At 33.0% G+C, this 23428-nt stretch overlaps 1 pseudogene; it reads left to right on the forward strand.

The window, feature by feature from the left end:
- Window positions 1-13237: 13237 nt before the first annotated feature.
- The window catches only part of LOC100713493 (ras-related protein R-Ras2-like), a 76383-nt pseudogene continuing 66192 nt past the window's right edge, over window positions 13238-23428 (forward strand).

A 23428-nucleotide genomic window follows, 5' to 3' on the forward strand; every position in this document is an offset into this window, starting at 1 on the left:
CAGCTCTCTCATCATAAGGAGATTGCTCGTTACAGTGTTGCTTGTCTTGGCAAGGAGTTGAAAATGAACCTGGCTCCCCTTACCAGGGTGGTAGAGAAGTAAGACATGGTAGGGCACAGCAGGGGGTATTTTGCAATAATTATACCCAGCCAAATTACTATGACATAGCACTGTAGACAGATCTTGAAAATGTAACTTTCAATAAAAGAAGGAAGTTAGAGAAAGTGCTACAAAATACAATGCTACTCACAAAAATAAAATACAAGAATTGGGTATGAACCTGTAATCTCATCACTTAAGGAAACTGAGGCAGGATGATCACAAGTTCAAGGCCAGCTTGGACAACTTAATGAAACATTGTTTCAAAATACAAATTAAAAAGGGATGGGAACGTAGCTCAGTGTAAAGCCCTGGAGTTCAATCTTCAGTGTTAAAAAAAGGTGCAACCACACAAAACAACATGAATTTTACTGGAACTCATATAAGCCAAAAAAAAAAAATATATATATATATATATATATATATGGTTGCTCCTTGGCTCCTGATAAGACCATTGTTAGTTTGATAAAATAATAAATTTAAAATGCATTTGAAACAACTAGGCTCCTAAAACTTACAGCTTAGCATGCAGCAGCTTGTAGAGTTTGGCTGTTTTTGGAGTTTGTTGACAGGCAGGTGCGACTGGTTCATTTCTGTGCTCAAGATCAAGAGAAAGGATCGTGCTGCATTTTACTAGTTCAGAAAACATTAAAAAATCAAAGTACCGTTGCTACTGAATCTAAGTAAAAACCACAACCACAACCAAAACCAAAACAAAAACAAAACAACAACAAAAAAAAACGTAAGGCAAACCATCACAAGTTAGGGATCATTTGTACATGAAAAAGGTTGAAATATATTTGTCTAAGTGAGGAGAAGGATGAGATGGGCGAATGGGGATAAGGGTATACAGTTTTTTTTGCAAATTAATGCACAATTAAGCAAATTAAAAAATGTGTGGGACTCGTAACAGTTGACTTGAGTTCAATTCAATGGACACTTCGCAAATAAATTTCTTAGATTAGTCACGTCAGTTTTGATGAATTTTCTCCTTGCTAAGATTGAAAAAACCACCATCATTTCCAAATTTTTTCCAGCCGATCTCCATCAAATCACACAACTTTAATTGCAGTATCACACACCCTAGATTCAGCCAGCTATGAAAAAGCTGAAGACTGCTTGAGGCTTTGAAGGTACATCTAGACACAAACCATAACATTCTGTCCCCGGATCCCCAAAGACTCATGCAAATTCTTTATGAAAAAGGCATTTAGAGAGTTTCCAAAATCCAACAGTTTCAGCATTCCTAAAAAGTCCAAGACCAAAATATCCTCTGAGATTTAAGGTAAACTCTTACCTGCAAGCCCCTGTGCAAATGAAAAGAGAAGGAAACACTTCCAGCATTAAATAGCAAAAGCCAGACACTTCCATTCCAAAAACTGCAAACAGAGGATACAAAGGAATGAGACCCAAGCAAATCCAAAATCCAGGAGGGCAAATATTAAATTCTAACGTTTCATGTCTAGCATCTGAGGCAATCAGTGGCAAGGTGTGGACTGCAAAGATTTTGGGTGTCTCCACTGCTATAGCACTTCTGGTGATTGTAACTGCCGTAGCATTTCTCTTGAACCTGCTCTGATCTCTCTTTCACTTTTCCTCAAATCATCCACTTTCCTGGTTTGTCCAGACTTCTGGGATCTCCACTACACTTTTGGCTTCACATTCACAGCTTCACACATTTTCCTCTCAGGAGCCCACTACCTGGTCTCAAAGGCCTTCATCTGAAATCTGGGTGGAATACTTCATGAATCCATAGTACTTTCATTCTTCGATACACATAAAACCAGTGCCACAAACATGATGCCAAAGTCTGCTGCCAGGTTGAGTAATAGCAGTGCTTTTCTTTCTCATGGTTGTAGGGGTCAAGTGGTCTGTATCACTGAGCACTCTGAACCCAGTTCCAAAGAAAAATCCTCTAGGATGCCACCATGGTGCTCTTGAGGTTTCTTTTCAAATCTAAGTCTTTCACTTTTGTAATTTGAAATCTGTGGAAGGTGGAGTTCTGCTTCTTCTTGTGATGCCCTCATGCTTGTCTTTTAAATCCTGTTTTTCAGCAATCAAGATCTTCACTGCTCTATCTTTGGAGTCCATAACTTTACTAAAGCTTCTTTTCTGGAAAAACACAATATTTTAAGTCATTCTGTGCACCCTTTGCTCTTGATTCTCAACATAGTTCTGGTTAAAGCCCCCAACATTAGCCATTACACTTTCTCAATATTTGACTGCCTTGAAATTTCTTTTAACAGATGAATTAATTTGCTGCTCTTAATCTCAGTTTGTTGCAAGGTCTCTGAACACAAGCAAAATGCAGACAAATTGCTGCCAAGAAATAACACAAATCATCTGTGTTCCAGCAAATAACACAATCTTACTTCCCAGCAGAAACCTCCTGAGCCTAATATTTAGCAGCTTTCTAGTCTTCTGAGATCAGACCAGGATCCACCAAGTAGCATAGCCTAAGGCTTTCACTGGCTGCTCGTTCAGCTGGCATTTTCAAGCATTTCCAAATTCTTCCCAGTAACTAATTCCAAATGCTTCTTAACCACATTGTCAAGTATAATCACAGCAATGACTCCACTTCTCTGGTACCAAATTCTTTCTTAGCTATTTTTCTTGTTGCTGGAGGTCACAAAATATGTGACCCCCAAATTTAAAGAGAGGAAGATTTATTTAGCTCACCATTTGTAGAGATTTCACTCCATAATTGGTTGATCCCAATGTAGGATGGCATGGCAGAAGAGAACAGTCATAGTGGGTAGATTGTAGCAAAGAAGGAGAGGGGTCTGAGATTCTTTCTGTCCCTTGTATAGTGTATCTAGATTGGTGGGACTAGGGCTATGCTAAACCACTGCACTGATTTAGAAATCGTATACCTTTAATATCATCATCACACATGTTAGATTCAGCTACCTCTGAAAAAGCCAAGACTGCATGAGGCTTTGGGGGACAAACAGTAGCAGGTATTAAGAGATTTACATAGTTCAGCTACTTTCTCTTGCAATTTTTTTTGACAAATTAGATCTAATGTTTAAGAGAATGGTCCTTAGTTTTCTAGTTAATTGAGATAACTTTGGTCGGTTTTTAACTCTTTTTAATGTATTAATCATTATTATAGAAAGTATGACACAAAATTCTGTTTTTTATTTTATTTACTGCCTTAAAACTAATTTTGATCTTTGTAAGTATACAACAAATATATGTAATCACGTAATTGTGTGCATGTGTATATTAATCATGCTAAACTTTTAAAAGATCAATTGTGTCTTTGACATCTCCCTTTGGAACATTTCATTATTTCAACAGTTTGCACTGTCTCTTTTTCATTTTGTATATCTATATCTAGGTTCGTCTATTCAGTTGTGTTTTGGCAATTATACATTTCCTACTACAGTATTTATTATGCTTAGACGTTTTTAATTTTGGCACAACATGCTTTCTTTTACTATTCCTTCTCTTCAGAAACACCATTTTCTCCTCTCTGACATTTGGCTACATTATCTTTTTCCATTTACCTTTTATTAAGATAGCATATAGATGATCATAAAATATCTTCTTGGAGTTTTAATTGCTATTTTAATGAATTCATAGTTTAAATTCAAGAAATTAGTTTAGCATATAATTAAAATATATGCTATGATTAAAATATAGCATATGATTAAATATTTTAATCACTATATAGAAAATCTGTCAATATTAATTTTCTTTTATTTTGTCTTTCTTTTTCAGTGTTGAATATCCAATCAAAAGCATCATGCATGTTAGACAAGCACTCTACGACTGAGCATATTTAAACACATGCTGTCTTTCAATCAAGATTATTCTTGAAAATATGTACATTTTTTGCTCAGTTTTTATGTTTCTCATAGTTTTGATTGGTCTTGTAAATTGTATTACTTAAAATTTTTGCTTTCTTCATATTTTCTGATGGTATGAAATATATGTTGGTTAATCTAGATCAGCTTCACAGAGGCTCTTCTCATTTTAATCCTTATTTCTATTTTCTTTTGTTTTGATTCTGATGTATCTTCAGTAAATAATTATTTCTTCCTTTCTTATAGCATTTAACTATATTTTACATTTAATTATATTTGTCCACTTATTCAAAATGTTGAACAGAATGTTGATACTTTGAATCTTTGTTTTGTTGTAGTTTTTCAACAGAAAGCACTAAATGCTCAATTGTTAAGGTAACTCTATGGCAAATTATTGTATGTGTTACCTGATTATGAAAGTTCTTGATCTATGGATGTAGCTTAGTGATAGAGGATTTGTAGATCACATTCACTTAAAAGAAAATTCTTATCTAATTTTTAAATTGTGACTGTTTTTTACTTGGCTTTATTTTAATTACAACTGGTATTAAATTTTATCAAATATGTTTAAATGTTGTTTCATTGAGATAGCAATAATAATTTTATTTAGGCTATTCAGTATACTCAAATACTAGTTTTTCTAAGTTTTTTCAACTTTAGAACAATTCCTTCATTGTTGACTCCAGAAATGTGCACCTTGTAATATGATATTAATTGTTTTACTTTATTTACTGCTACTTTAGTTTGCCACTGAAATGTTTCATACAATTCCTTTTAATTTGAGTTCTTATTTCCTATGCAGTTAGTTTTGTTGTGTTATTTTTATGAATATTGTTCATTTTAGAAAATTATAATATATCAGCATTAGTTTTTCATAGTATATTTTAGTGTTTGAAATTTTTAACATATATCTTTGGTAATTCTTAAATTTGTTTTGTATTTTTTCCTCTATTTACTTACTCAGGAAATATACATTGCTATTAATCTTGTTTTCAACTTGATTGGATTGAGCATTACCAAGAAAATTAACAAGCATACTTTCAGATGTGTAGTTTTGTTATTTTTTCAGAGATGATTGACATGTGAGTCAGCATATGAGTATAAGAAGATCTTCTTTAAATGTGGGTAGCACCATCCAGTAAGTTGGTGAACCAGATTACAAAAAGGTACAAGAAGTTGAAAACTCATAAAGATGTGCATGTTTAATCCTTCTTGACTTGGTGCATTAATTTTGCTGTTTCCATCACTCATCAATAGTATGTTCCAGATTCTTTTGGCTTGGAACACATTTTTTCATCTGTAGTTCACCAGAGGGCTCCTAGATCTTCAGCCTCAGACTGATGTTATGTTGTTGAAGGTACTTGGATTGATACCTATTGATTTCTCCATCTCTCTAGCCTACACGTACTCACTGTTGGACTGTTCAGTCTCTAATGAGCTTATAATTGTACATGCAAGTACATATGGCTGGTAAGTTACTGATTATTATCTTATTGTTTTTATAATATTGTCAATAATATGTAACATTTCTCAACATATACATTACATCACATTGTTGCTTTCTTCTGTTAAAAACAATTAGTATCTATTTTCTTAATAAATTTCAAGTATATTCAAGATACAATACTATGCTATTCACTACAGTCACCAAACCAAGAGTATGCATTTTCTTTAGATGAGGGGAAACATTGGATGAATTTCATTACGAAGTGGGAGATCTCTAGATTGCTGTGGATTATGAGTTTCCTTCTTTACAAGATCTTAGATCATCAATTGTATACCCTGATTCTCACTAGACTCTTGATTTTTCTAAAATTCCAGTGACTATTTCTTGAAAGCATAGCATCTCTTCACTACCACTCATTAGTACCACGTTCTCTGCTTCTATAAAGCTTCATAAGACATGAATTTCATACATCCAACTAGGGAACCAAGACATGGTTATTCCAAGGGTATGTTTGTACGTGAGGGAGTGCTGTCTTACTGTGAAAGATTTTGTGCTTTGTCTATGTTCACAAAGGTGTACAACTTGCTCTGGATGTTGTACATCACCTAGCAAATATTTTTTCTCTTCATATATATATATATATATATATATATATATATATATATGTGTGTGTGTGTGTGTGTGTGTGTGTGTGTACAATAGAGAGACAGAGACAGAGAGAAAGAGAGAGAGAGAGAGAGAGAGAGAGAGAGAGAGAGAGAGAGAGAGAGAAAGTGCTTTTATATATGCTAGGTAAGCATGATACCACTGAGCTTTATTCCTAATCCCTGACAACAGAATGTTTTTTGCTTAAGTTACACAGCTATTTCTCTCTTGATATCCTGTGTCCTGCTCATTGTCATTAATCACAGAGAAAATGAATAACCCAGTACATTTTTAGGTACTCAAAAATTTTCATTTTTTGCCTTTGCTTTGATCAAAAAAATGTTTATTACATATACTCTATTTGAAATTCTTTAAAGTTTGAAACACCATATAATAAGTTAATTATCATCGGTTTCCTGGTAGAATTAAATCTATTGTGTTAGGATACTGATGATGATATCATTTAAATATCTTGTTAAGGTTCATATAAGAAAGCAATTCAACCAAACTGAATCCATCTGATTTTTCTTAACCACCTGCTGTTTTGGTCTGATCATGAATATGTATTTATTTATTCATTTTGGTACCAGGAATCAAACTCAGGACTTTGTGCTTGCCAAGGAGGTGCTGTGCCACTGAGCTATATCCCCAAACCCGATCACAAACATTTTAAAGGTCAGAATAAGTACAAGATATGATACGAATTGGTCTCCTATTTTAAAACAAAAAAGGAAGACCCATGGAGCAACGTAAAGCAATGAACAACTCAAAAAACAAAGAACATAAGCTCCACTCTGTTTTTGAATTTTTCCATTAAGCCAAAAAGTCAACAAATATATCATGCAGGAAGCACAAAATTAAGAAATAGATTTCTATTATGCACACATTGTTAGCAGTGTCTGCCTTCAACTGAACAAACTAGAACCAGAGTACTTCTTGTGGCATAAACTTATCAAGTTCCTGAAGTTTCTTAACTATGGTTTATGATCTTGGCTTTATTTCTTCAGTGGCATCTCGGTTGTGTTATTGGCCATGATTTACTCTTGGCCCTTTGATTTACGTTTCTACAATTCAGTGTCGTATTTGAATCTCTGTGTATGGAGAGAAATTTCTGTGGCTGACATCTTTTCCTCCCTCTGTGGTACCATAGATGATGTTAGAGCATGAATATTCTCTTTATACTGATATACAAACTATGGTTTGAACCTAGTTATTCATCACAAACTTACAAATATTCATATATCTTCATGCAATTCTTTTTCCCATTCTGCTCATTTACCTGCTTGTCTTCTTAATGATTTTCTAACTGGACCTTGTCAGTCATCTCTCTCCATCCAGGACAGGAAGCTGCTCTAACAATGTGGATACAATTAGAGCTTCTTGAGATTTAGTATATGAGAACAGAATGTATTACCAAGGCATCACTAAACATATTTCAACTATTGTCAGAATATAGCCCAGGTGCATCTGAGATAAGGAATGCATTTCTAAAAGTGCACCATTACTTTATATTTTAAAAAGCATGCTTTTCAAAGATTAACAGGGAATAACTGCATCTGCAGTGGTCCTAGGGATAAAACAATTCAACTTCATTTCAAGCTCCTCAACTTCTTTTTTTAAATTTTTATTAAAAAAATTAAAAGAAAGAAGGAGATTAAGATAAGCTCCTCAACTTCTAAAGGATATGTACACTGACTTTAAGTGATACTGTAGTCATACAAGCCTTCTCTTACATAAACTTATCTTTTAACACCAAAAAGAGCACCTTCCTATGAGATAGATCCCTATAGTCTTCAAGTAGCTTCAGAAACACTAGTGATTTTGCATCAACAGTTACAGTAACTGGGGAAGAATTATTGCTTCCTTAACTTTGTGGTTCTGTTGCTCGACAGAAAAAATAGCTAAAAAAATCAAAGCCAGATGGCCCTAGAGGAAATGCCTCTAACACTCCTGCTGTTGTTAAGACACCCTAGGAAAAGCTTTTTTATGGCTGGTCACCATGGCCTTGCTTTACTAGCCATCTGCTCTCTAGATCCTGCATAAGAGCACTCTTGATCTCTGTTAACTTGAACTGAGCAGCAGGAGTACATTTTTCTGGCTCTATGGGGACTAGTATTTTTGAAAAATGACTTTTGGGGCATAAATGAGGAAAAACTAGACAATAATATTTGAATATACCCGTAGACTAATAAGACTTTCGTTAAAACATAGGGAGGAATTTGAAACAAATTGGAGTATCATTCTTAAATCAGCATACTTATCTCCTATTTCTTCATTAGAGGTGATCTGTTGTCATACAGAAACCTGAAAGGTTATGAAAATTAATTTCCTTCTCCAGGGATCTACAAGAAACCATTGGTTATAATTTTACTCAACCACTCTCAAAAAAGTGATCAGGTAAGTGAATGACAGTCTATATATGATCCACCAATTCTTTCATTTCAATAAGGTTAATAGCATTGTAAAGAAATTACCACATCTAGTAAGCTTAGGGGTGTTTGGTATTCTCACTCTCTGAGGTGAGGCAAGAATCTGATTTACAGGTTCTGCTGAATTTTGTCCTATAAACTCTGGTTTATTTAAGTTTCCAAAGTTTGTAAAAACAGGCTTGTAAATATTTAAAATTTAGATATCAGAAGTTTAATTTAATTTGCTCCAGATTACCCCTAGATGTTTTGCAAATTCCTGGTACAGTAATGGCTTGTTGCAAGCTAGTTTTGAGGTAGCATAGGTTTCTCTAAGCACTTGATATGAAAAAATCTAATACACACAAAAAGCACGATATTTTCTGCAATGATATTGCAAACACACACACAGAAAAGGAATTTGCTTTGAGAGCTTCTACTGCTTTCCACAAATGGGTAAGAACATTGTTGTCTTATGTTACATAAGAATTCTCCTATAAAATTTCAGCATTTAAAGTAGCTTTGAGAAGTTAGGAAAAACTGAAATAGAGGGACACTATATAAAACTTAACAGAATATTCCTAAGGTTTACTTCTAAAATTTACAGTAGGAAACTGGATAATTTGACAACATAAATTGTTCTTTGTACTTTCAAATTCAGCAAATCGTCTTAGGATATTTCCACAAGCAATGGAATTTAAGCATAAACAAGTAGATACTTATGTAAATTTGGTACAGTTGGCATCAGATTGCCAAAAAGAGTGGCTGAAATAACAAGAACTGCAACTATGAAGCACATTAAAATGTTCAGATTCTTTAGATGGAAGACAGGGGTATGGTTCCAGACACCATAGAAATTTTATTTGTTTTTGGAAAAAATCTATGAAAATCACAATTCATATAATTAGCAAATACTACAACCACAAAAATAGGTATTATTTTTGCACTATAATGTTATATTGAAAAATTTAGAACCTGTTCTGTTGCAGTACAATTGATATTAAAAATGATTGAAAGGAGAATCAAGAGTTTTTAATATTAGTGGATGTGTTTTAGCTGCTTGGAACTCTGATTTGAAGTAGAACTAAAGCAATATCACAAATAAGCTGGAAAAACTTTTGAAGGAAAGTTTTTATAATTTGAATATTGAGCTACATTGCATTAACATAATATTGTGATGCATACATACCCATACACACATTTTATTTTCATTAACTCAGTGAAATTGCCTCTCTTCAAAAATTACCTTTAACTACCAGGTTCCTGGGTTCAAGTCTCAAATCTTTGGATTTTTTAAACTTCTCTGAAGATTAGTTGATTTATCTATAAATGTTTTATCATAACAGTACTTAGTACATAATGGTACTAGAAATTTAAGTAAGTTAATATATATTTAATAAAATTGTTCCATATATAAAACTCTGAAATTTTCTTTTCCTGAATTAATATTTCATTTACTTTGGCTGTTACCCTACTCTTCTATAAAACTACAAAGTAATACGCACTTGGCATGGATATCTACTAATATTTCCAATTATACACAGTGCTGAAATTATTCTAGCTTGATTTATTATGTAGCTCAGATTTTGATAGTTACATATAGTGCATATAATTTGAATATAAGTTGGCTATATCCAATCACAAATTAGCAATAAAAGGCATTTATTTACTGATTAACACTATACAAATTAAAAGTATATTTTTCTATTATACATTGATAACCACAATTTTAATTTTACTTTATGTATGTTTATTTTATATATATGAAATTTTTATGTTTGCTTATTATATATATATATATACATATATACATTTGTATGTATATTTGTTTAATCGACCCTGTTTTGAATACTGACACAGCCATAGGTTTTATCTTCCTGTAAATATGATCTACACAGTGGTAAAGACCAGGTCACTATTATAGGAATATATAGTGGAATATGGAAAACTAGTATCTCACTTTAGTAGCACTTACTTTTCCTAGAGGAAATGTTAAACAGCACTCAAGATATGATCTGATGGATCCAATTGATTCTCTGTAAATTATAGTAGGGCTTTATAATTACTATGACTTCTAGGAGAACTTGTAATTTGGATTCCTGGGGCCTTGGTTTCTGTCCCTTCTATAAATTACTGAACAGATTATTTGGTGAAACAATCATTGATGTTTATATACTGACTGGTTCTACAAAGCAAAACTAATAAACTTTCTAGGATGAAAGGAATTAGAAAAAGAAGACTGCCAAGAGGGTGTGTTTTTGACAAGAGTAAAAGGAACTAGAATGTGCATATGTTGAAGGCAATAACATACAGACCCTCTTCGTGGTTTCACAGGAAAAGGTGGCAAGCCGACCACAGCATGATAGCAACTATGTATAAAGAATAATGCATTCTCAACTTCAGTGTGATAGTGTTTATATTTTTAGGCACAGTGTGATTTTTAACTTTGTTGAGTTGATAATTAAAATTAAGGTAGGTGCATGAATAATGCATGATTAATGAAAATGCTATATGTAACAGGACACGACTAGTCAGGTACTGGAGAATTAAAAAAATTATTCTCATTTTTCAGATATTTATTACCTTCAGTGAAAAGTATTAAAAATAGCTTTTAGAGGCTAATCTAAGACTGTCTCTTGAAATATTTAGGGGTGGTTAAATTTCATCAACTCATGTATTCTTAGGACCTTCTCAGAGTAAAAAAGCAGTACTTAAGCACAGATCAAAACTAAATCCTGAGGTTATTTCATTTACTCTAAAGTGAAGAAGTATTTTAGAAGATATTGAATCATTTTAATGTCATTAATAAATTCTAGGTTGGTATAAACATATTTTTTGAAACTAAAAAATCTTCAGGTTAAAATTTTATTCTTTACTAAAAATGTATTGAACCATTGGAGTGATTTATATGAAACCAAACCCAGAAAATTACAGTTTACACAAGTCAAGTCCTTTCTGATCTATGGATGCCATAGCAAAAAAAAAAAAATTACTATAAAATGCTACAGAGCCCTCAAGTGGGTGGTTATGCAGGATTATTGTATCAACACTTCACCTGTTCCAACTGGATAAATAAATTAGTTTTGCTAAACTAAATATTTGGTACAGATACCATTGAACTAAGTGACATTAACAAAAAGAGTGATGATGATCTTGGTATCAATTCCACTGAAAAATGAAATATTTTGCTTGTATTATTTCATTTTATATAAAATATACAATTCATTTTGTGGACAGGAATGCTCAATGATTTGGCTTTTTACTTTGGAAAGGCTATGCACAAAGAGCCAAGAATTTCCCATCAAATAGATTTAACATCTCTTTATTGTGGTTGAGCTGCTACCACCTATAGACAGGACAATAAATCCTAAACTAGTCTGAAAACATTTATTTTTCCTGGACAGAAATGACAGCACAGACCCAACCCCTTGTCACTGGTGATACATCCCTCTATCTTTGTGATTGTAATGGAAAGTATCATACTCCTGGGCTTGAAGTTATATTACAAAGTTACAGTGATTAAAAACAGCATGGTACTGGCACAAAAACAGATGTAAGAATCAATGGAACAGAATAGAGCATAGAGAAACACTTTCAAGAATGGTCAATTATTTGATCTTTGACAAAGGTTTCAAAAAACACTGAAAAAAGATAGCCCCTTTAATAAATTGTGCTGGGGAAAATGGCTATCCCCATGAAGAAGATTAAATCTAGGCCCATATGTCTCACCTTCTACTAAATTAAAATAAAAAAGGATCAACTATCTAAATGTTTAAACAAAAAACCTATTGGAACATAAAATAGGAAATACTCTTGAAGCCACTGATGTAGTAAAGGACTTTCTGAACACAACTCCAATTGTACAGAATATCCACAAATGTGAACATATGAAATTAAAAAAAAATCCTGCACAGCAAAAGAAGCAACAAACAGAGTGAAAAGATCACCATCAAAAAAGAGTACACATGCCAGATATTCCTCAGAATTAATTCCTCAGGATTAATATCTAGAATATATAAAGAACTCAGTAAAATTTGACCCCTCAAATTAAAGACACAATCAAAAAATGGGCAAGTGAAATGAATGGACATGTCACAGAAGTAAAAATGATAAATAAATATATGAAGAAATGTTCAACATTGCTGACCATTTGAAAAATTCACATTTAAAGAAAACATTGAGAGGGCTGGGGATTTACCTCAGTGACCTAAACTCATGGCTGTCAAGCATGAGGTCGAGTTTGAACCTCAGTTTGAAACAAACAAACAGAGAAACAAAACCCGCTGAGATTCTAACATGACCACAATCAAGAAAACGAGTAACATAAATTTTGCAAGACATGTGTGGAAATCTTTCTTTTCTTATATTGTTGATGGTTATGTAAACTAGAACAACCTTGTTGGAAATCAGCGTGAAGATTTCTCAAAAAACTTAAAACTGGGGCTGGGGATTTAGCTGAGTGGCAAACGTGCCTGCCTGGCTTTTGTGAGATTGTTAGTTCAATCCTGGGTACGAACAAATTTTTAAAAATAAAAATAAAGAAGAAGTTTGGGAAGATGGTGGAACAGTAAGCAGCAAAGTAAACAGTACTCTGAGAGAAACAGCCCAGATGCTGGAATATAGCAATCTAGAGAAGACAAAAAGCAAAGAAATGGGTCCCCTTGACCCAGCAAAAAACTGTGAGAACTGAAGCACACACAAGAGAATTTAAAAAAAAGAAAAGAAAAGAAAGAAATGAAACAACAACTTAAAGAGAAGGTGGTAGCTGGTGGTGCTTTCACCAGAACTGGTTGCACTTTGAGAGAAATGCTATTGGATCCCAGAGACACATGATCACAGTGAAACTGGTGGCTGGCAAACCTGAAGGCCATGGTGTTGGGATGTGGTGGCAGAAGGGAACCATGGAACAGAGACTGCACCAGCTGGTGGTGAGTGTGGGGGTCTCAGTCCTTCAGCAGGAGTGATCGATTCGCCAGGCAGCATTTTGGGATCAGGCAGGATAAGCCCGGAACCAGAACAGCAGCCAGCTTTATCAGCCACTCCTGGCTCACAGCAGACTGGTGGAAATTGCTTGGACTGAGTCCTGCCACTGTGCGCTGTCCAATAGCTATCACCAAGCTTTCCCTAAAGCTCTTCCTAACCATCCCACCGACTGACACATATTAACATGGCGAAGACTCCTTGTGGTTAACCAGCTCAGAAGGGAAGCAAGAGACCAGCCTGCCCTGCCCCTGCTTACATTCCTGTAGTCACAAGCAGACGGGCAATTAGCAGCAAACCACAGAAATCCCTTACCAACATGCTTCAGAGTAATTGTAACCAATACAGGAAGTGCCGGTGATCCCGTTGTCCACTTGTCCAGAAGAAACCAAAAATGGTCTCTGGCCTCTAACCCAAGTAGTACTGGCCCAGGAGATGTAGCACTGAAGAGACTGTGAGTTGTACACCTGCAGTTTCTCAAGTAACAATAACCAAAACAAAGAAACAATGTCATGAAGTTATAGAAGAACTTAGAACAGAAATACTATTACAAGTAAAACAAGATATAAAAACCAAAATAAATGAATTGCTAACACCTCTAAATAAGACAGAGATGAAAGAATAGAGGAGCATAGATAAAGGAGGGAAACATTCAGTGAAGAATATAAAAAATTAGAATACATGAAACAGATTCAAAGAGATTACCAGGAAATTAAAAACTCCACTGAAAGCTGGCAAAATTGCTTAAAAGAACCTAAAGATAGACTATCAAACCTTGAAGACAGGTTTGCAGATTGCAATTACACAAGGAAAGAGTTTTAAAAATAACAAGGAATCAGGAAGGCTAGATTACAAGAGGAACTATAACTTAAGAATAAAAATATGAGTGAAGAACCAGGGATAAACACAAATGAAATACAAAGTCTATTTACAGAAATAATTAAAGAAAATTCCCTAAACATAGGAAAAGGAAATGAAATTCAGATAAATGTGGCATACAGAACTCCAACGAGCTATAATCAAAATAGATCTATACCCAGACACATAATAATCAAGATCCCAGAAATTCAACACAAGAACAGAATATTAAAAGCTGTCAGAGAAAACAAACAGATCACCTAATAAAGGAAAACCTATCAGAATCACGACAGACTTCTCAACACAAACCATCAAATCAAGAAGAGCTTGGAGTGATATATTCCAAGTCCTGAGAGAAAATAACCTCCAAACCAGATTGATGTACCCTGAAAAATTATCTCTCAAAATTAATGGAGAAATAAGATGCTTCCATGACAAAGAGGAACTAGGGGAGTTCGCAACCACCAATCCAACCCCTCAAAATATAATGAAGGACATTTTAGAGTGAGAGAAAAAAGACCATGGTTTCAGGAACAGCAGCAGAGAGGATTCATTGAATGGGGCAGTCAGGGAATGAAGGGGGAAAGTAGACAACCAATGGCAGGAAAATAGCATGGCAGAGATGAGGCAGAGAAGGTTGGTCATAATCACTAACATAGATGTCCTCAATTCACCAATAAAAAGAAACACAGACAGAGTGGATCAGGGGATAATGTCCATTAATATACTCTATACAAGGAATATAATTACCCTGGAAAATGGCTTATAAACTGAAATTCAATGATGATAAAACAACTTTTTATGTAACAGGGAACCAGAAAAAATGGGGATAGTTTTTCCATCAGCTGCAGATTGATTAGAAAGCCATGATACTTTTATACAATGGAAAACTACTCAGCTTTAAAGAAAGAAAACCTTGAGGCTATTTTAGGTAAATGGATACAAATTGAGATCATGCTCAGGGGTAAAAAGGTTTCAGAATCACTTAGGTGAATAGCAAGTTGCCTCTCTAATTTAAAAACTAAAGGAGTTAGTGGGATAAGAAATGTAAAATGAACCCTGTGAAAGTGAAAGGGGAGGAACTGTCTAATAAAGGGAAGACAGTGGCCATTGTTAATCTTGTATCATGATTTGAAACCCATATTGTTTTCATTGTTCAGTTTAGTTGGTTTTATTCTGATCCAGTTGTCTACTTGTAGTAGATTTGATGGCATGGACAGCTATTCCAAAGATAACAAGATATAGTATGATCGCCATTTTTGATTTTCTATTAACTTGATTTGACGCCCTGAATTGCTTTCACTGTCTTGTTTTGACTGATTTTATTCTATTCTGTTTTGTTTGATAGTATCAAATCTGAGGTCATAAGCAACTATTTTTGAAGACAATAAGATTCACTGTGATACCAGTTCTGGTTAGGCTATTACCTTCTTTCGAAGTTCTGTAGTGTCTCTGGTATTTTTTTTTCTTTTGGTGTCTTTCTGTAATGTTTTGTTCAATTTTATTATGCCTGATATGGGCAATTCTTTTGAAGATAACAAGATGCACTATGGTAACCACTGTATTTTGTTTGTTAAGTCATGCACTATGTCCATCTCTTTGTTTTGACTTATTCTATTTTTTTATGTCTTGTTTGGTTTTGTTCTCTTCAAAAATATTAAAAACAATAAAAATAAAAACTTAAACTGGAAATTGCATTTGGCTCAGCTATTTCCCCTTTCTCTCTAGATTTCTTTCCGAAAGGGTAATACACATATTACTTTGATACATGTATATCCATGTTTATAGAAACACAACTTATAATAAGTAAATCTTAGAAGTAGCCTATTTTTCCAACAAAAGATGAATGGGTAAAGATGTTACTTACAATGGAGTGGTACCCTGCCATACAGAAAGATGAGTCATTTGTAGGAAAATTGATGTACCTTCAGACTATAATGTTACATGAAATGCATTGGATGCATAAGCTCAAATACTGCTGTTTCTGCTTGTAATGAGAAACTCAAAATATAAACAAAGAGCAATATAAAAGGCATATAATAGGAATTACAGACATAGGTCTTTCTTAAATAGAAAGTGGATAAAGGAGGGAAAAGTAGGAGAGGGAAAGTAGATTAAAAAATAAAATGCATTATCTACATAGATATACCTGCTCCCATAAGAAATGTACAATTTGTACTAAAAATATGTACTAATGAACAAAAATTTTTAAATGTTATTACTTTTATTATATTGGATAGAAGGTCTTTAACTCAGCAAATTGTCAAATATCCTTAGAACATATTGAGGCACACCTCACCTTTTCACAAATGTTTAAAACAGTTAAGCAGATACAGGTAATCCAATCTATCCACTTTTGATTGAGAGAGAAGAGACATGGGGTTTGTGTATGGGCGGGTAATAAAAGACTAATTTTATCTAGAGTTAATGAATCTTTAAAACAAGGTATGGTTTCTGCATCTTAAAAGGCTTCCATGTTTTTTTCAAGGATGGAGATGAGGGTTAATTAACTCCTCAACATAGGAGTGAACCCAGTCTGAACTCTGGAGCACAGTGGCCTGCTGGAGCAGAATGACATTGCTGGTGAGACTAGAGCGCCCCCGGATAAAACAAAGAAGAAGGCAAGGCCAGCGAGCGAGGAGTGATGAGGGATACTGATGGTGAAAGTTTAAAGTGGAAACACAGAATTTATCAGTCAGCAAATATGCAGATTTTAGACAGCAAAGTGGAATTTGACCTCATTTTGTCTTTTGAATTAAAATGTCGTTGTTATTGTGGACCAAAGGCTGATTCAGGAAAGACCCACATAACAGTTGTGCAGACTGAAAACCACTGGAAAAGCAAGATGTAGAACATAGTATTCTGAGACTCAAGTAGAGGGTATTGGAAAAGCATGGGGTATGAATTTAAAGCCAGATAGCAATGGATATTCCAGGACTCAGTTGAGGAAGTTTAATCTGCTTTCTTTTCCATTGTTGCCACTTTAGTTTTTTATATCCTGGTCTAGAGTCCTGTACTGTGTATAGAGAATAAAAAATAAATCTGAGAAAAAATAAAGCTATTCTTATATGATAAATCATGTAATTCTTGTACTACTGATCCTTTAATTTGCATGCTTTTATAAGGGTGTTATCACTGTAAAGATTGGTGAGCAAATCGATGTCAGTTTAATCATGAGCTTAATTCCTTCATTGTCATAAGCTCAGAGTGCGATCTTCCCTGAAAGCCTGCTAGCTGATTTAGCAATGTATTTTTTAAAAGGAATTGATTACCATCTTTTAAATGTGTAAAATTAACAATGCTGAGTTTTTTTTATCTTAATTCAAACTGTTCCTCAATTCATTTTTTCAATATCAAAGATAGTATACTATATAAGTTTACATTATCATTCACCAATTAATAATCAAAGAAGGTAAATTTCAGAAAGAAAAATAGTACATACGGTGAAGGATATTCCAGACAGAGCTTTATTCTTGCACTGTTAATCATATGCAAATATGTACTAGAACTGTTGATACATTTGTCTCCATAATGCCTTTTCTGCTTGTTAAAGTGAAGTTTAAGAAGCTCCTGAAGGAGTAATATGCTGGATATAGTAGGTTAGGGAGTAAAAGTTTGGTTCTATATGCTTAATTAGTTTCTAATTTCTCTGTACTCACATCACGAGTCTCTACAGAAAATAATATTGACCATACATATAGTACAAGTGGGTGCTGGCATTTTAGATGCCAAGGGAACTCACTAAATTATTTACTAAGTCTAATGTACTACTAATTCAAATTAAACTTTACCTCCAGTATAATTACAAATTGAGTGAATAAATAGTACCATATAATTATTATAGGCTTATTATCAGAATTAAGTGAAATAAAGTACCCAGCAAAATGTTGGTTAATAAATAATTCAACACTGGACATATCACCTTATTCAATTTAAGAAACAGGAGTTCCTATCATAATTTATATTAAAGAAAGAAATAAAAGTACTGTACATACTGATGTAAATAAAAACAAAGCAAACAAACGACAATAATAACAAAAAAATTGGACTCATTCTCTCGAGTTCTAATTCCAAAATTAAAGCAATCTTTGAGATTTTCTTATTAGTCTCCAAATTCAAGACAAAATAAATGTATACTACTTTTGTGGTATTCATTTTTGGAGGTAGAGATTTTTGTTCAGTTGAAAATCATGAAATCGTAACTGACTTCAAGATCAATTACCAATTGTTAAAATAAATGTCTAGTTTTTTTTCTCTTAATTTTAAAAGCAAGTTCTGCTAAACTTGCAGCCCAATAAGATCATGCCTGAGATTAAATTTATTTTGTTTAATAAATGATTTTATTTCTGAGCCTGCTTTTGATACCTGGATTCTAGTAGATGCTCAATAACTTGCTTTAGTAATACTATTATAAGTTACTGACATGTATGTAGATATGTGTAGATGCACATCTACATTTTCTGAAATGAATATTTAGGCTCCCAAGTGTTTTTCTGGTCTTAGAACTATGAGATACTAGGTGGACAATTACACTTCAACCTTTGTTGTATGTTATACAAAGCAGCCATTTATAAAGTGTTTAGTAGGTTTTAACTTAGTATTCTTGTGTCTACTCTTTCAAGGAAAATGAAAAAATATCATTTCAATGAAAATGAATACTTAATGACACAAAACTAGATTCAGCTGAAATATTAGGAAAAAAACCCCGACAAATTTGAGTATATAACTAATATTTACTAATATTTATCCACTAAATACTATGTATAAATATAAAAACTACAAGACACATCAACCAATTTTAAACTGGCTTTACAGAAAAGATAACTCACAATAGACAATATATTTTGATGCAAACACATTGTTCCACATAGACTGTTCATTTATAACACTTCAATGATTCTAGACACGCTTAGGTAGCCCAGAACAACTATTGTTTATAAGACCTGGCTGACCCAGATGAGTGACACTAGGAACAATGCTGAAACCTTAACCAATCGACACACAGCACGTTCCCCCAGCAGTCCACCCTTCATTCTTGTAGGATTATGGTAAGAAATCAAAGAGATACTGAACAACCTTGAAGTAAGTCATCTGTCTTTTCTATATATAAAATGCTTTCTCAAGGTTTAGTTAGGCACATTTTCACATAATAATTCCCAGTGTACACCAAGCGTCTTATGATCTGATGGAAAATAAAACAAAATGAAATTGAAAAACTGTATGTGATGGTTTGGAAAGAGGTTCAGGGTAGTCATGGTGGCCTAGTATTGTTTAGGCACTGGGTTCAATACTTAGTTCTCAGTATAGAAAATAAATAAATAAATAAATAAATAATGCATGTCTGTTAACTTACAAGTGTTTTATCTAATAAAATAATAAAGTAATATATTCAAAAATGTAATGTATTACTGTTTGCATGTTTAATAATTACAAGTGCAATCATTAAATATTTATAATGTATAAATTGATATGCACACATTTTAGAACTTTACAGCTAATCTGCATGTGAGAAATGTTTCTTACTATGTTATTCATGAGGATAAACTTGGATGAAACAACTCATAGTTTCTAGAAGTTATATTTAACAAAAAAGCTACTCTTCCAATAGTTTTATCATTGAATTAAATATTTTTCCAAACTGAATGAAATTGTACCTATAATGACTTATTAGAATAAATACTATCCATTAATATTTCAGTATTAGTAATTAATATCATTGCAATGATTTATATTCTATTAATTAATGACATTTTTCTAAATATTAATTTTATCTCTCTTTTTTTCAAGAATAGTTTTTAGAATATGGATAGCAATACATAATTTTCACATGGAGACTGATAGACAAATGTACAATACAGTATATGAAAAGCAGTCAACATATGACAGCAGGTATTTATTCATTTATTAATTTTTCATTATAGCTGCTGACCTTGAACACACTTTGTAGTCCAGGCTGGTCTCAAAGTCGTAGCAGTCCTGCCTCAGTACCCTAAGTGCTTGATATGGACCATCAAGCTTGATTATAGCCGATATTTAAAGTCTTAAGTGTCTTAAAACTTTAAACCATCCTTCGTATATCTTAATACTCAACACGATTTTTTATCCTGCTTTCTATTATTTCCTACGTTACTTTGCAACCAAATATATTATTTCAGGAAATACTCAATATTTTGTACTCTTCCACATCATTTTGTACTCTTCCACATCATTTTCTTCAGGGAGTTAGGTCACATGAGGAAGGATGGAAAAGATTACACAGCACATGTGACATGAACCACATCCTGAACCGAGGATGGGAATTTGACCAGTTGCACAAAGGTCTCTACTGCCAGGCAAAATGGCTTGGAACTGACTTTCAAGGGCTTCAATTTTGTGAACGCTGCTTACTTCGTTTCTTTGGTTCAGAGGTCATTCTGAAATTAAAAAGACAGCTCAATCCAGCAGTTAGTAGATGGACCATAAGCAAAACAATCATATCTGCTATTTCTGGTTTCCATTTTGAGGGAGGCAAATGCTAAAAAATTAGTTCTAGGAAATTCTTTCCATAGTTCAAAATTAGCTTAAAGATTTAATAGTAAGTAGAAAATCAAACATCACTTCCTCACTTGCTACAAACAAAAGAAAACAAATCTTGTAGCCAGGACAGCAGGAACCTGGCTTTGTAAAACTGCAATCAAAGCTGCTCTGTTGATCAGCCAGCAATGGATCTCGAGTGGTAATCTGGGAGCATGCCACCACCACGATGCTTTCAACCCTAGTTAGCAAATGCCCCCTTCTAAGATGAAATCTGTCTCCTATGAGGAACCATCAGGGCCATAAGGTTGATAAGCCCCAATGAAAGCGTCTTTCTTGTCCAAATCCAGTTATAAATGAGACACATTTTGGAAACAAATATTGCAAGATGTTGCCTAGTTTAAATAAAATACAAAAAGCTTTTATAATCATATTTATAAACTGAAAAGTTATATATAGCATGGGATGTAAACTTCAATGTAAAAATGTATCGTGGTATACTTTTCATGTTTTCAAATGTAAAATGATGTATAGTTTCACAACTATAAAACTAAGCTGTTGGAAGTACACAGTAAAACACTGATACAGCTGAAGCTCTTGGTAAGAATATAAAGGAATAACAAAAAATTGAAAGAAAAATTAGAATGTAGCAAAAAGTATCAGTCATATTCGTTTTAGTTTACTTTTATACTTATAAAAAAGTAAATGTTATTTTTCTGAATATCTGAAAATATGATAATTCCCTTAATATATGATACAATATAATTTTCCAAAGTTTTAGAAGAATTTAGATTATCTAGAGACATATTTAGCTGAGTCAATTATTTTAAATTAAAATTAATTTATCAAATACTATTTTAGAATCCTATGTGAGATTTAAAAAAATTATAGTGTAGCTAATTTGGTCAGATTAAAAAGTTAGCAGAAGTTTTAAGTAATGATAAATCTAAAAGGAGGAAACATTTCAGTGCACATTGTATATATATATTTATTTTCCTTTCTCCTCCCTCTCAAAGAAATTTAATCACCACAGTCAAAGAATTGTAAAGTATACTTTTGACAAGTGTATCTAATTTAAAGAAAAATAATTAAGTTTTTACAAGTAAGCAAAGTTATTAGTTTTATAACACATGTTATTTATATACAGGATGCTCAATGAAAAAAAGTGATCTGTAGAGTTCTTACCTTTCCTTTTATGTGATGGAGTTTAAAAAGATGAAAGGCAAGCTTTTGTGTTTACATCTGGATTATAAAAGCAGCTCAGTATGAGAAAAGGACATTCCATGAAATACTATGTCAGAAACATTCTCCGTCAGAATTCCAGAAATAGCAAGATGTTAATAGATAATTAAAATGTCTTCAAGGTTTAAACCATAGGGACCTAGGGTTTTAATCATGCAGTATATATTCATCAGAAGTTTTAGCTTTTATCTTGATAAGATTTTGATGCTGTCTTTGGGGGACGAAAGACCAAGCTCTGTGCTTCTGAAATTCTTTGGTTTGATAGGATCTGATATTAGCATGCTTAACTCAAAATGCTATCATTTTATTAGATGGCTGGCAGAAGCCTTCAGCAATGCTGTCTTGCAGAAACATAATGGGCTTCTCCATTTCTGATGAAATTGGAAAGCTGTGGGAACTTCTGTGTCATGCCATAGGAACTGTGTTACCCAGGGTGTAAGAATTTTTTTCATGGAAAGAATTAGACAGAGGATTGCTACTAACCATAGCTTTAATTACAAAAAAAGATTTTATTCCAAATGATTTTTAAAATGTAATATAAATATAAGAGTATACATTTGTTTTGACATTTATTGGATATCTAATTGTCTGAAACATTTGTGTCATGAAAGACATACAACTTCGGAATTCACTAATGTGTATCTCTTTGGATATATGTTTTTCTTTAATCAAGATTCCTAAACAAACCATTATTCTACAGCAATGTAATATTACTTTCGTGTTAAAAGAGGTGTTTCTTAACGATAGATACAAAACTAACTTTGAAATACAAAACTATGTAGCTGTATTAGTGAAAGTGATTGTAAATTCACTAAATATTTTTCTATAGAAATTCATAACTCATGCTTTTGTCATATTAAAATATGATATATAATTTCAAATTATGGTCTCTCTCAATATATTATATTTGGAATAAAATATATTTCACTGAATTTTGGTGAGTAAACACATTCTAAATAAACTAAATATTTGTCAATATTCTGTCTAATGAAAAGGGAATTAAAATCATTGTAAAATAAGATGCTTCCGTAATTGAAACATTTAAAAACTCTAAATTGTATTAAAAATTACTTATCTCATTTATTTGTTACTTTGGATGAAAAACAAGAGGAAGAGAGAAACCACGTCAAAGGAAATGTTCTTATATACAAATGAGTCTCAAGTAATGAAACTGCAGATGCTGTTTATACTCTGGTCTAATTGCTTGAATACACTTGCAGGTAGAGAAAATGGTAACTTATGCCACTTAGGATGCTTGTTTGGTAGCAAAGCAGAATACTGTATCCATTTATAAAGAGAATTTGTAGAGTGCTATTAATCATTGAAGAAAATTAATTGAAGCTTTTAAAATTTTCAAAATGTTTCCATTTATAAAACAACACTAGGAAGTCAAATATAAAATTCTCTAATATACTCTACATAGTCTT

The sequence above is a fragment of the Cavia porcellus genome, unplaced genomic scaffold, assembly GCF_034190915.1.
Source record: "Cavia porcellus strain 051 isolate PalLab524CR breed Dunkin Hartley unplaced genomic scaffold, mCavPor4.1 scaffold_5, whole genome shotgun sequence".
Classification (NCBI taxonomy): Eukaryota; Metazoa; Chordata; class Mammalia; order Rodentia; family Caviidae; genus Cavia; species Cavia porcellus.